General features: G+C 46.6%; 1 pseudogene; it reads left to right on the forward strand.

Annotated features, from left to right (window-relative positions):
• Nucleotides 1–317: 317 nt before the first annotated feature.
• Nucleotides 318–423, forward strand: LOC128773729 (small nucleolar RNA SNORA72; annotated as a pseudogene).
• Nucleotides 424–12,616: the final 12,193 nt, after the last annotated feature.

The raw sequence follows: 12,616 nt of genomic DNA on the forward strand, positions 1-12,616 counted from the left end.
AGCATTTAGCAAGCCCTGTGCCATGTGCTTTGCGTATCTCATCTCATTTAATCATCAACAACACTCAAAATGTGGGCGTTCTAATTATCCCCATCTCACAGGGGAGGCAACTGAGGTCTAAAGAGGCTAAGTCACATCTTAAGGTCCTCCAGTAAGTGGCAGACCAAAGCCTCCAAGACTATCCAGCTCCAAAATTCAAGGTCTCAGGGCCCTTTTCTTTAGGAGTAAGAGCACCCAGAATGGTGGGAATGGCAGCAGACAGCACCTTGGACAGCATCCCCCACGTAGTTGATGCTTACCAAGTAGGTGCTCAATAATTGTAATGCTCCTCCCAGGCTAATCATTCACTATATTAAGACCAGGGACATGTCCCCAGACCTAGTCCTTTGTCTAGGTCTGGTTTGATAAGTGCTGGTGATCAACCAACTCTGACTCATCTTATGAGGGGGCATGTCTGATCCTAGGTTATCTGATCAAGCCTAAGAAATAACAACACAGCTAGTGTAGTAACTTCAGGATAACCGTTGCCAATTTGCTAATTACCACTTGCCATTAAATGAATTTGAAAACTAAAAGTAAAAGAATTTATATGGAAAGGCAAGGAAAAGAAAACTTGAATAGTCAAAATAAATTGTGGATAAAGAAAAAAGTTGTAGGATTCACAGCACTCAATTTTAAGAATTACTGTAAAGCTACTGTAATGAAGATAATCTATAGTATTGGCAGATGGACAGACACATAGATTAATGGGTCATAGGAGTCCAGAAATGCAGTCATACAAATATGTCCAGTGGATTTTTGACAAAAGTGCAAAAGCAGTTCAATGGGGGAATAAAGTCTATTCAACAAATGATGTGGGAGAATGGACACACATATGCCAAAAAAAAATAACCTCTAATAATTGTAATGCTCCTCTTCCCTTGCCCAGACCTTCCTTCATATGTCGGGGGGTGGGGGGACAGGGAGGGTGGATGTTGCCCTGGAGGATGACTATGGAGAGATAAAATATAGAACACAAAAATCATCTACTAGCCCCCAAGAGCCAGGTTTATGGACAAGGGCATCTCAGGTACCTAGATCCCAGCCTCTAGACCAATCTCTTTCCTGCACGGTAACATGGAGAAGGGCGAGTGCTGTTTACTGCCTCTCCCTCTCTCTTGTGGAAAGGTGTGCTGAGAACTGGGATCTCTGAACCCATGAGTAACTAGGACCCAAGGTGGTCCTGGTTGACCGCAAGCTCCCTGACTCAGATTCACCTCTTATAACTTCTCAGTCTTCTGGCTCAGATCAAGTGCAGATTCACTTCTGTTTTACTCACTACACACCAGGTGCTCAAGAATCTTGCAGTGTAAGAAGCAAATTCCTTATTCTCCTGTCTGTGGTTGCTGCTGTCAAGGTTGCTGTGTCCACCCAGCTGAAGGCTACCGCATCATGCCAGCTTCCTTAGGGTCACCTATGATGAAAAAAGTAAATAACCCACGCAGGGTGGGACTCTCTTAAAGTCACTGAATGGTCTGTGGAGTGAAACCTACCAGTAAGCTTTGCCTGAGCGTCTACAGGGTGCAAAGCCTCCTCTGACCCCTCACTCCTCCAGGGACAGTAACAAATGCATTCTTGTTGTGCAGGTCAATATTTTACAGACCTCATTTCATTTAAGATCATCTACAATCATATATGACAAGCATCATTATCCCCCATTTTATAAATGAGGAAACTAAGTCTCAGAGAGGTTAGGTAGTTTGCCCAAGGCCATTCAGCTTAAAAGTGGAAAAGGGGGGATGTACTCTCTGACAGCTTGATCTGGTTCTCCAGAGGCCCACCCCACAATGCTCTTAGTCTGGCAGATTCACCCAGAGTTCAGTAGCCCCAAATCCTTGCCTAGTGGCCTGCCGGTTCTGTGAAGGAAGATCTCCTTTCAAGAGTGGACTTCCTGTGAATCCTTGGACCCAGTCATAACAGAAGGAAAATCTTCGGATTTCTAAAATATCAAAGTTAGTGATCAGCAGTCTTCACCACCCAAAGCAAATTTGGAAGACAATGGTTAAAGCCAAAGTGCACCGAGAGTCAAAGAGTAACGATCTTGCCAGTGTCTGCCACTCCTTGCGAGGCACAGAGCCAGGCTGGGCTTAATGCTTCTTTCTCCCTTACCCACTTGTTCCTGGCTCTCAGAACAGACCAGGGACAATGGGTCTCCCAAAGAGATCCCTCCTTTCCTTAAGACCTTTGAGACAACACCCTCCCCAGTTTAGGGTCCCTGTAGATCAGGGCCCCAGAAAATCCTGGCATTGATGGAATGGGGTGCGTCTTGGCAAGGGGACCTGCGCGTTTAACACAATGACCTGATTGTGTGGCTTGTTCCGACTCAGCAGCACTCTGGTCACATGTCCTCTGGGCATCAGGTGCTGTGACCTTTGCCCAGAGATTTGGAGCCCTTGGTGGCAGGGCTGAGTGCCAGAGAGGAAGAGGCTGATCTAGCTGTCTCCCACTGCCCTTGGGGTCTGGGGGAGGCTGCTCCCTGTACACCTCTCATTGACCCTGGCCAGGGCCTTAGCCCGACTTCCACCCGGATTGTACTCAGAGCATCCTCAGCTGCCTGTAACAAAAAAGCAGCAGGCAGGCGGCATTCCCAGGTAAAAAGTTAAGGGCTACTGAGTTTCTGCTTCTACCGCCAGCTGCCAAGAACCAATGGGGGGCACACACGGCTGAGACTTTGGCCCAGTGTTTGTCTTGTTAACTGCTGTGTGTCCAGTGCCCAGCACCACTTGGTCACAATAAAGTCATTGTGTTATCCTTGCTGCTACCATTCATTCCAGCGAACACGCACGCAAGCACCAATGTTTACTGAGCCCCTCCTATGTACCAGGCACTATAACAGGCATGGGGAACAAAAGTGATGAGCACTCCTTGCCCTCATGCCACTTATCTGTTACAGGGGGCGGGGGAGGGAGAGAACAGGTGACAAACAAATAAATAAGTGATAAATATAATATGTCAGTGGTGGAGAGAAATAAAGCAGAGGAACAGGGATAAAGAGTCAGGGAGAGGGTTGCAATAAGGGGGACTGGAGAGGGATTCACTGAGAAGGTGATTTGGGCCAAGACTTGGAGGTGAGGGACAAGCATCAGGCTAATGGGATGAGAGCAAGCCTGGCATATTTGAGGAAGGCCAAGAGGCCATTGTGGCTGGAACAGAATAAAAGAGGGAGCGAGGAGAGGAGATGTATGAGGGAAGTGACAGGTGACATGCCCTGATGGAGGAGGACTTGGGAGGCCACTGTCAGAGCTTTGTCATTTTCTCTGAGTGAGAGTCCAACTGAATATGCATTGGAACATATTAGAAATCATGCCAGCATAGATAGAGATAGGAATAGAGATAGAGATAGAGATAGAGATAGAGATAGAGATAGAGATAGAGATACATAGTATTATTATATATAGTGATATATTATAAATATATTTGATGTATATTATATGTAGCATTACATGTTATTATATAGTAGATACACATAGTAATAGTAATACACGTATGTACTGACAAATGTATTAAACGAAATCATGGGTATGACAGCATTTGTTCACCATAAAGAGTGATATCAGGCTATAGTATTATTACAGCTTAAGAGTTTTCAAAGTGCTTTCGCACGCAGTGGCTCCCAAGAACCAACCCAATGAGATTAAACAAGAAGCTATCCTTAAGCACTTTGTATTGAAAACGAGAAAACTTGGGTTTAGAGATAGTGTGTAGAGTGTTTTTTGCTCGAGGAATCACTCTAGGAAATACTCCTCTATGTTATTACTTGGGAGCCAGTACACGTGCCAGCTCCCACACTCTCCTTCTTTATGAAGATGGGGACACCAAGGTCCGAGAAGCTGAGTGACGTCCCCAAGGTCTGTAACTCAGTCCCAAGCCTGGGACCCTAACTTCCTGTCAGCCAATTCTCTTTTTTCACTGCCCTGTGTAGAAGCAAACACCCTTTGCATACCTTTTCACCCCCTCCATCCCATTCAGCATTTGTCTGTTGTTCAGCCCCAAGGGTGTTATTGGTGTCAAGGTTGGGGTAGGGTTTGAAATCCATAAACCTTGGGCAACTTGAGGCACATGCCTCCTCCCTATCCCATCAGCTGGTCTATGACAATCTGGGTCCTGGACCAAGATCTCTATCCTCTCTTGTCGGATCTGTCATCGGACAGAAACTTCCCCTTGACCATTGAGGTTTTGAGGTGAGAAGAACCAGACTGACCTGCAGTGGCTACAATCTGGGGGAGACCCAAGGTCTGAGCCCTCCGGGGGATATAGGAAGATAGGACAGGACTATCACTTACATTCAATCTGGTCTTCACGGGGCTGCAGCCTGTCACCACCAGAACAAGGATGAAATCAAGAGTCAACAGCTAAGTAGGGCAATATTTCCACTACCCCATCCCCAACATTGCTTCTCTCCAGCCCCACTGCTTCTGTCACCACTCAGAGAACCATGGTCACACAGCCTCTTCCAGCCTGTCATGTGGCTTCCTCCAACCCATTGTCCACATTGCGGCAAGGAAGAACTTTCTAAAACATAAGTCTAGGGGCACCTGGGTGGCTCAGTCAGTTAAGCATCTGACTTCTGTCCAGGTCATGATCTCACGGTTCGGGAGTTTGAGCCCCACATCGGGCTCTGTGCTGACAGTGCAGACACTGCTTAGGATTCCGTCTCTCCCTCTCTTTCTGCCCCTCTCCTGCTCTCTCTCTCAGAATAAATAAACTTTAAACTTTAAATATAATAATAATAATAATAATAATAATAATAAAACATAAGTCTGGCCGTTCCTTTTCCCCTGCTAAAATCCTTTCAGACATTCGCCTTGCATTTAGAATAAAGTCTAATTCCATTAACAAGTCTATAAGGACATTAGTGATCTGACCCTGTACACTGTCCCAGTCCCATCTCTCAGCCCCTACCATACCTGCACACACACACACACACACACACACACACACACACACACACACACTATAATTGTACTTGATTTCTCACTACAGTGAGAAATGTCCCTAAATGTGCCTGGTGCCTCCTGGACCTTCTTCACATTGTGAACTATTTTTTGGCCCATACCAGAATATTTGATCTTCACTTTCTCCCATTCCTCTGTTTGCCTGGCTGGTTGCATTTCTTTCTTCCAATATCTGCTGAGAGGTCCCTTCTGAACAGCTAAGACTCTGCGAGGTGCCCTGCTCTATGCTCCTCACACCTCCCCTCTCCACTCCTGCTCTGTCATGGCACGTAGCACACCTCCCTGCAAGAACCTGCCTATTTATTCCACGAGGATGTGATTCTTGTTTTGCACAGTTTCCACTGTGTTCCCAGGTCCTAGCAGGGTGCCCAGGACTTGGTAGGTGCTCAGTAAATATCTGTGCAACTGAATTCATGGAAAGAGAGGGAAGGAGAGAGAGAGGGAAGGAAGGAGAAAGGCTCTCCTGGTGAGGTCACCCTGGTGTTATATTCATCACCATAACTGCTTCAAGTTCATTATCCTCCACATTTCTCCATTTCTTAACAGTTTACAAACCACTTTCACAGCACCCTATTGATAGGACGTGAATATATATGTTTTTTTTTTATACTAAGCATGACAGACCTGAGAATCAGAGTGAGTGAGTGGCTTTTCCAAGTTCACATAGCTCAGAGTAGGGCTGTGTCACAGACCCAGGGCTCTCTGATTCTGAGCTCACAACTCCTGAGGCTCTGGAATGGAGACACTGGGTCTCAAGCATGAGGGGCCAGCTGTCTCTTGAATTCTGAAGGAGGGAACGTAACACAGCCACCCAGTTTGATTTATGGAAGTGGCCTTGGGATCCCAGGGGGCTGGGGTACACCCTCTTTCCATTCCCCGATTAGTTGTGAGCAGTCAGGAATGTTCTCAGGATGAAGAGCATCCCCCAGTCACGACACCCACCCTGACTTCTGTACATCTTGGTCATTGTCTAGAGGATGACCATGACCTTGGATAAGGAAACCTTACAGGTACCTCACTTCTTCCTCTGCCCAACCTGCTTACCTTCAATCTTTAAAGGCATATTCAAGAGTAATGAAAAAAGAAGCCAGACTAGACTACTGGACAGCCAATGAATCCCGCCTATTTTAAAGGAGCCCCACAATTCCGTTTCTCATTTTCCGTCTCACCAGGAAAATATTCACACATGTGCACAAAGAGTTCATTGCAGAACATTTTAATGAGAAAAAAAGTGAGAGAGAAAAATACATGGAAAAGGGGAGACTTATATGCAATATATATGCATATATTATATATGCATTATATCCATATTTTGGACTGTGATTGAGAAGTTCAAAAGAACAAGGTAGAGCTATGTCCTAAGATGCAAAGATGTTCAAGACATTGCTAAGCAAAAAAAAAAAAAAAAAAAAAAAGCAACTTGCAGAGTGAGATTTACATCCAGTATGCTACTATGGATGCTGAAACACACACTCCTAAAACAAAGGTCAGACTTTCTACGGGCCACAAACATAGGTATGAATAGCAAAGTTCTGGAAGGACAAACATCAAATAGATAATGCGGTTACCTCAGGCTAAAGGCTGGAGGAAGGGAGACATTTATCATGACTGTTTGAATTATTTATGATATGTTATGTGTATAATCTATAAATAAACAAACCAACAAACAAACAAAACATCCATGTTCCATCCTCTTTCTCCCCAGCCCCCTCACTCCATTACCACCTTTAGAACCTCCAGAGTCTGCCGGTGTTGAGTATGGAGACAGTGACATTCCCCAAGGTCTACGAATCGTGGTCTCTACAAGCTTTACCATGGCTAGTTTTACTGTCAGTCACTAATACTTACTGAGCACCCGTTGCGTTCCAAGCACTTTGTCTGACTTAATCACCACAATATAATAAAAGAGAAGTACCCTTAGTCGTCTCACTTCTCAGACTCAGAAACTGCGGCTCAGAGAAATGTGATCGGGCAATTGGGAGAAAGTCACACAGCCAGTGCAGGAATGTGCCAGGATCCCAGCTTTGGCTGCCGGACCGCCAGCTCTGTGGTCCTGACTCTTACCTACACTGTCCCTGCATCGTGGAGGGCAGTGTCATGGTGCAAGCGGGAAAAAGATCCCTCCTCAGGGCTCCGGGCTCTCTCTACTCTGCGGTGAGCCTGAGGGAAGTGATTCCACTTGGAAAAATGAAGTCTCTTGAGCAGACATGCTCAAAGCCTGTAACACGACAGGGAAAGCAGCAAGACCACAGCATACTCTATGAGGTTCAGAGGAGAAGAGCTTAGGACGAGCAAAAGGAAAATGCTACCTTAGATGACATGCCTAAAAATGAGGGGAAAAAATTTAAACAAAGCTTACCAAAGTGTATAGGTTTAAGGTCTGAGGATCTAACGTAAAACACTGTGACTGTCATGATTAACACTTGCTGAGAGAACACATTGTTAACATTTGCTAGGAAAACGTTCTCACCAAAGAAAGAGAGAGAGAGAGAGATCTGTGAGGTGATGGATGTGTTCATTAACTAGATAGTGGGGATCCTTTCACGATGTATACAGATATTCACCATGATGTACACCTGAAATATCTTACAATTTAATTTGTGAGTTATATCTCAATAAAGCTGAAGACAAAAGAAAAAGAAAAATGTATCCGACTCACTCATTCTTGCCACAAATGAGTTCTGTGCCTGCGCTTTGCCAAGTGCATGGGAATTTCGCGAGGGCGAGGTGGAATGCACGGTGACCCCAACCTTTGCCTTGTTTTTTATTCTTTCCTTTACCTGGCCTCTCGGAGGGCCGAGGAAGCCTCGGTCTCATTACTAAGGGTCAAGCTTCTTCCCAGTCGGCCACGGGTGGCCCCTGAAACTGACAAACGAGACTCATTTTCTAGTTTGTCTTCTAATTTGTTCCCCTGGGGCTCCCTGGCCCTCCGTGCCCTGGAAACACCTCGTGGGGCAGTGGAGAGAATGCGGGCTCGGGTCTTAGATGAGCCTCGGTTCGGATCCTGGCTCTACTGCTCGGCAATGAGGTGACCCAGAGCAACCTCTATGTCCCAGTTGCCTCAAAACTTGGCTTCACTGGGTGTCTATAAGGTACTCAACAGTCCCTAGTATTTAATAATACATAGTAAATAATAGTTGTTATCGGAAAGAAATGCCATGCTTAGCATTCCCTCAAGGTGATGCTGTGTCCACCCTCACGTGGGGGACGTAGAACAGCCAGGATGGACATATTGCTGGGGCACTGAGTCACAGATACAAAATTCGGGCTCCAAAGTGGTAAACCCTCAAGGCTGCTCCTCCAAATGCAGGGAAGGCAGGGGCTCTCCAGAAGAATGCAAGAGGTCCTGAGTTCGGAGGAGGCCCAAAGTCTGGCAAAGTGTCCAGGATCACTCTGCTCAGCATGCGGGAAGCCTTCCGGGAGCGAGGCAGTAGTGAAGGGTAGAGACAAAGGACAGATTAGATCTCCTGAATCCTCTCTATCCGTCAACCTCTCCCCCAACCCTGCTCCCCAACCACCAGGGTCTCCTGGTCCTTTCATCAGGGCTCCGGGCACTGCTGAGGGGTAGGGGAGGCCATGCTCTGTTCTGTGGTTTGTGTGAACCACAGGAACCTCTGGCATTCCAAGGCCACAGAGAACAAAGCCAGCCTGGAGTCTGATGAAGAGCCCTGAGTCTGGGTTTTTTCCTTGGTGCCTCCCCAAAAACAGCTGTCAGGAAGACAGACCACTCCAGGGCCCTGGCATAGGCCTGAGAAGATTCTTGTGCCCTGACTCTTGCTGTTCTGGGCTGGACCAGGGGCCTAGCCAAGAGGAGGGCATTCCTGCTGAGTGAGCAGCTCTCCTCTCCTGGGACAGGAAAGTTTTCTGGCCATGAGGGTCTGACCTCACTCTGGCCACTCCTTGGGTTCCAGAACCTTCCTTCCTGACTGGTGGGTGAATAGGCACTCGGGAGAGGGAGCAACTAGGATGGGGTAAGCAGAATTTCCAACACTGAAGGCAGGGCCTGGATCACGAGTGCTTATTCGGTCATCGAGTCAGCCACCTACCAGCCGGGTAAACTTGGACATGCTACCTACCTTCTCGGGGGCTCAGTTTTCTCATCTGCAAAATGGGTTGCCAAAAAGGCCTGGTTTATTATTTGTAACTTTTAAAAAGCTCTTAAAACTAGAAAAAAGTTGACAGCTGGTATCCCCTCCATCTATTGTTCCCGTCTTCTCCTGTCACCCTCCTCTCTGCTTCCCCAAGGAGGCTCTTTCCTACTCAGGTGGCCTACAGACCCCCCAGACACAGCCACCGAAGGCTGCGGGGTAGGCAAAGAGCTTGAGAGATGCGTGCCCAGGATGCATCTCCAGCCCAAAACAAACTGGACAAATGCCACTGGTGGCTTTTTCCAAACTGCCTTCCACAAGCGGGGCCTTTCCTTTCACCTGCCAGGACCTGTATTTCTATTTCTGTGTTTGGAAAGCCTGAGGGGGAGGGGTGGCACACGGGCTAATTAATGATTGATTCTCTGGCTGGGCAACGAGGAGGCCTCCGGGCAGGCTGTCAGCCATTTCCTGAGGTGGGGACGGGGTAGAAATCCCAGGTGGCTGCGGCTCCACTGGGCAAGTCTGTGAGGGGAGAGGGTGGGGCAAAGGTGGCAGGTGCCCTTAACACTTCTGCCCTCTGTGAAATGGTGAAGTTAGCAAGGCTGGGAGCTCTGCTCTGACACCCTTATGCCCAGCTCCCCTCAGAGACACCCTCCCTCGCCCCCTCTTCCCCCTTCTCCCCTTCTTCCTTCCCCCTCCCCCCTTCCACAGCCCACCCTGCACCCCCAGTGCAGGCTCACTGGCCCTTTCCTCCCCCTCTCACCTGCCCATCACCCAGTGGTTCACATGGCTGCTTGATAAACTCCCCAGTACTTTGGGGAGGGGATTAAAGGGACTGACTTCTACAGCAATGTTTTAGAGAAGTTTTCTTTCTACCCTTGGAAGTATTGCCCAGCCTTTGTGGCCGAATAATAATTAACTTTTGTACAGAGCTGTAACTTTCAAAGGGTTTCCACATTCATAATTCTGTTTATCCTCGCAACAAATCTGGGAGGCGGGTCTTAACCTCCTCACTCCCCACCTGCACCCACATCCTATGGAAGGAGCAAGTGAGGCTCAGAGAAAAGAAATGGTCCTATTTCACACAGCCAGGGCTAAACTGCTTACCTTCTAACTCTTAGCACAGAGCTGCTGTTTTCTTCCCTAAGAACGAACTTTCATCCCCAGGATTGTTTCCCTTGTAGGGAAAGGGGGTATGACAGGTAAGCACTCAGGGTTTGGGGGGACGAGGGTTTCCTTCAAGGCTGGCTTCTGGGTGGTCTGCACAGAGAAACTTCTGAGATTGCATGTCAAAGTGGGACAGGGGGAGGAGAGAGGGAGGTTCTCTCCCTCTCCTAGGATTAAGAGGTAAGGCCCATGGTCCATGCTGGAGTTCAAGGGGCCAAGAAGGTGATAGGATGCCACGTGTGCGATTACACAGCCACACCAGTAGTCAGTGCAAACTGTGAGCTGCTTATGAAAACCCTAAACCACCCTTCTTCCCAATTCTGTCAGCTATGATGGCCAACTCATCCTGGTTTGCTTAGGGCAGTTTGGTTTTAGTACCAGAAATCCCACATCTAGGGAATATCCTCAGTTTCATCCCTGGCAAACCCTACCACCAGCTCTGCCAATGTCAGCTGAATCCTGGAAAGAAAGACCATCTTTGGAAGGCTCCGCAGATCAACTTAGAATATTTAAAAAATCACAGAATACTCCTTGGAGTTAGGCAGCTATACCTGGTATGGATATTAAACTCTTTGAACGTTAAACCTGAAAGAACATTCATTCCCACAAAGAAACACTCAGATCTATGGCCAGATCTGTCCAATTTTTAAAGGCAAGCCAGAGCTATTCTTTCGATCTTCATGTTGGTAATTAATTACATTTTCTTGGAAAAACACTGAGTTAAAAAAAATTGTAACTGGGTTTGAATCACAGGTTGCCAGTTGATAATCTCAGCATGAAAACCTAATGGGTGTCAAATCTAAGAGAAGCTGGAGAAGAAAGTGTTGGTTTTAAAAAGTGTGGGCTAGTGTTTGACTCTTGATTTCAGCTCAGGTCATGATCACATGGTTCGTTAGTTCGTGCCCCACATCAGGCTCCATACTGACAGTGCGGAGCCTGCTTGGGGTTCTCTCTCTTCCACTCTCTCTGCCCTTCTCCCGTGCATGCACTCTTTCTCTCTTTCAAAATAAACAAATAAACAAACAAACAAACTCGAGGCAGATATACTTTTAAAAAAATTACAAGTGGGGGGCACCTGGGTGGCTCAGTCAGTTAAGCATCCAACTTTGGCTCGGAACATGATCTCACGGCTCATGCGTTTGAGCCCCTCATTGGGCTCTGTGCTGACAGCACGGAGCCTGGAGCCTGCTTCAGATTCTGTGTCTTCCTCTCTGCCTGCCCTTCCCCTGCTCTGTCTCACTCTCTCTCAAAAACAAACAAACATTGGAAAAAAAATGTTTTTAATAAAAAGTGTGTTCTAGGGATACCTGGTGGCTCAGACTCTTGATTTCAGTTCAGGTCACGATCTCATGGTTTGTGGGGTCGAGCCCTGCTTCAGGCTCTGCACGGACATCAGGGAGCCTTGGGAATCTCTCTCTCTCCCTCTCTCTCTGCCCCTCCCCTGCTCATGCTCTCTCTCTCTCTCTCTCTCTCAAGATAAATAAATAAACTTAAAAAATAATAAAAAGTGTGTTCTAAATGTACCATTGATCTGAGTCTCTCGGTCATGATGCTAAATTTTTTTTTGAAATGTCAAGTAACATCAGAGGAAGGCTTAAGTTTTTATGCATAACTAAAATGATCATAGATATGGATTTTAAAAATACATATTTTAATTTAAATAGACATAATATATTTAATATATCTTAATCTATCCAACTTAAATATTGAAATATATACCTATTTCAACCTCTTCATTTTGCAGAGAAGGAGACTGCCGTCAAAGAGATTGAATAAAGAGATTGAATTGCGGTGCTGATTAATAACCATTTTCTTGACCTCGGTGGTAGGGAAATTCAAAAGTAGTAAGGAACCCGGAACTGATTTCTGGCTAATTAGATAGCACCATGACACCTGTGTTTGTCTCTTCAGCAGGGCTCACTGCATTCTTATAGCTTGCTGGATCTAGAACTTCTCTGCTGAGTCTCCTCCTGGCCATCTGGTCACCTACAGTCTGGGGAAGCACGCTCTCCAGGCATGTGAATGGCTTTTTTGCACCTTTAGTTGTCATATTTAAATGAATTTTTTAAATGAGCTCACAAAGGAGACAGGAATGTTTTGATAAGTTGCTGTTTTTGTCCTTTGAGAGCCTCTGCCAAAAAAAGTGGGCGGCAGGGGGGAGGGAGGATTTGTTTTGCCCACCAGGAGCAAAGCACTGGCAAGAATGGATGAAGGAGTTTCCCTGATTAGTACCTATCAGCCCCTTGGCTTGGGAAGACCTTCTGAGGTCTGTGGAACTTTTTTAGGTAAGAACTTTTTTAGGTTCACCCGGAGCACTGCCTCCTTGGTGGGAAGAAGCTTGAGCAGACAGTCTCTGCCTTTGCCTCT

This window comes from Panthera pardus, unplaced genomic scaffold (assembly GCF_024362965.1).
Source record: "Panthera pardus isolate Hobbes unplaced genomic scaffold, ASM2436296v1 HiC_scaffold_26, whole genome shotgun sequence".
Taxonomy (NCBI): Eukaryota; Metazoa; Chordata; class Mammalia; order Carnivora; family Felidae; genus Panthera; species Panthera pardus.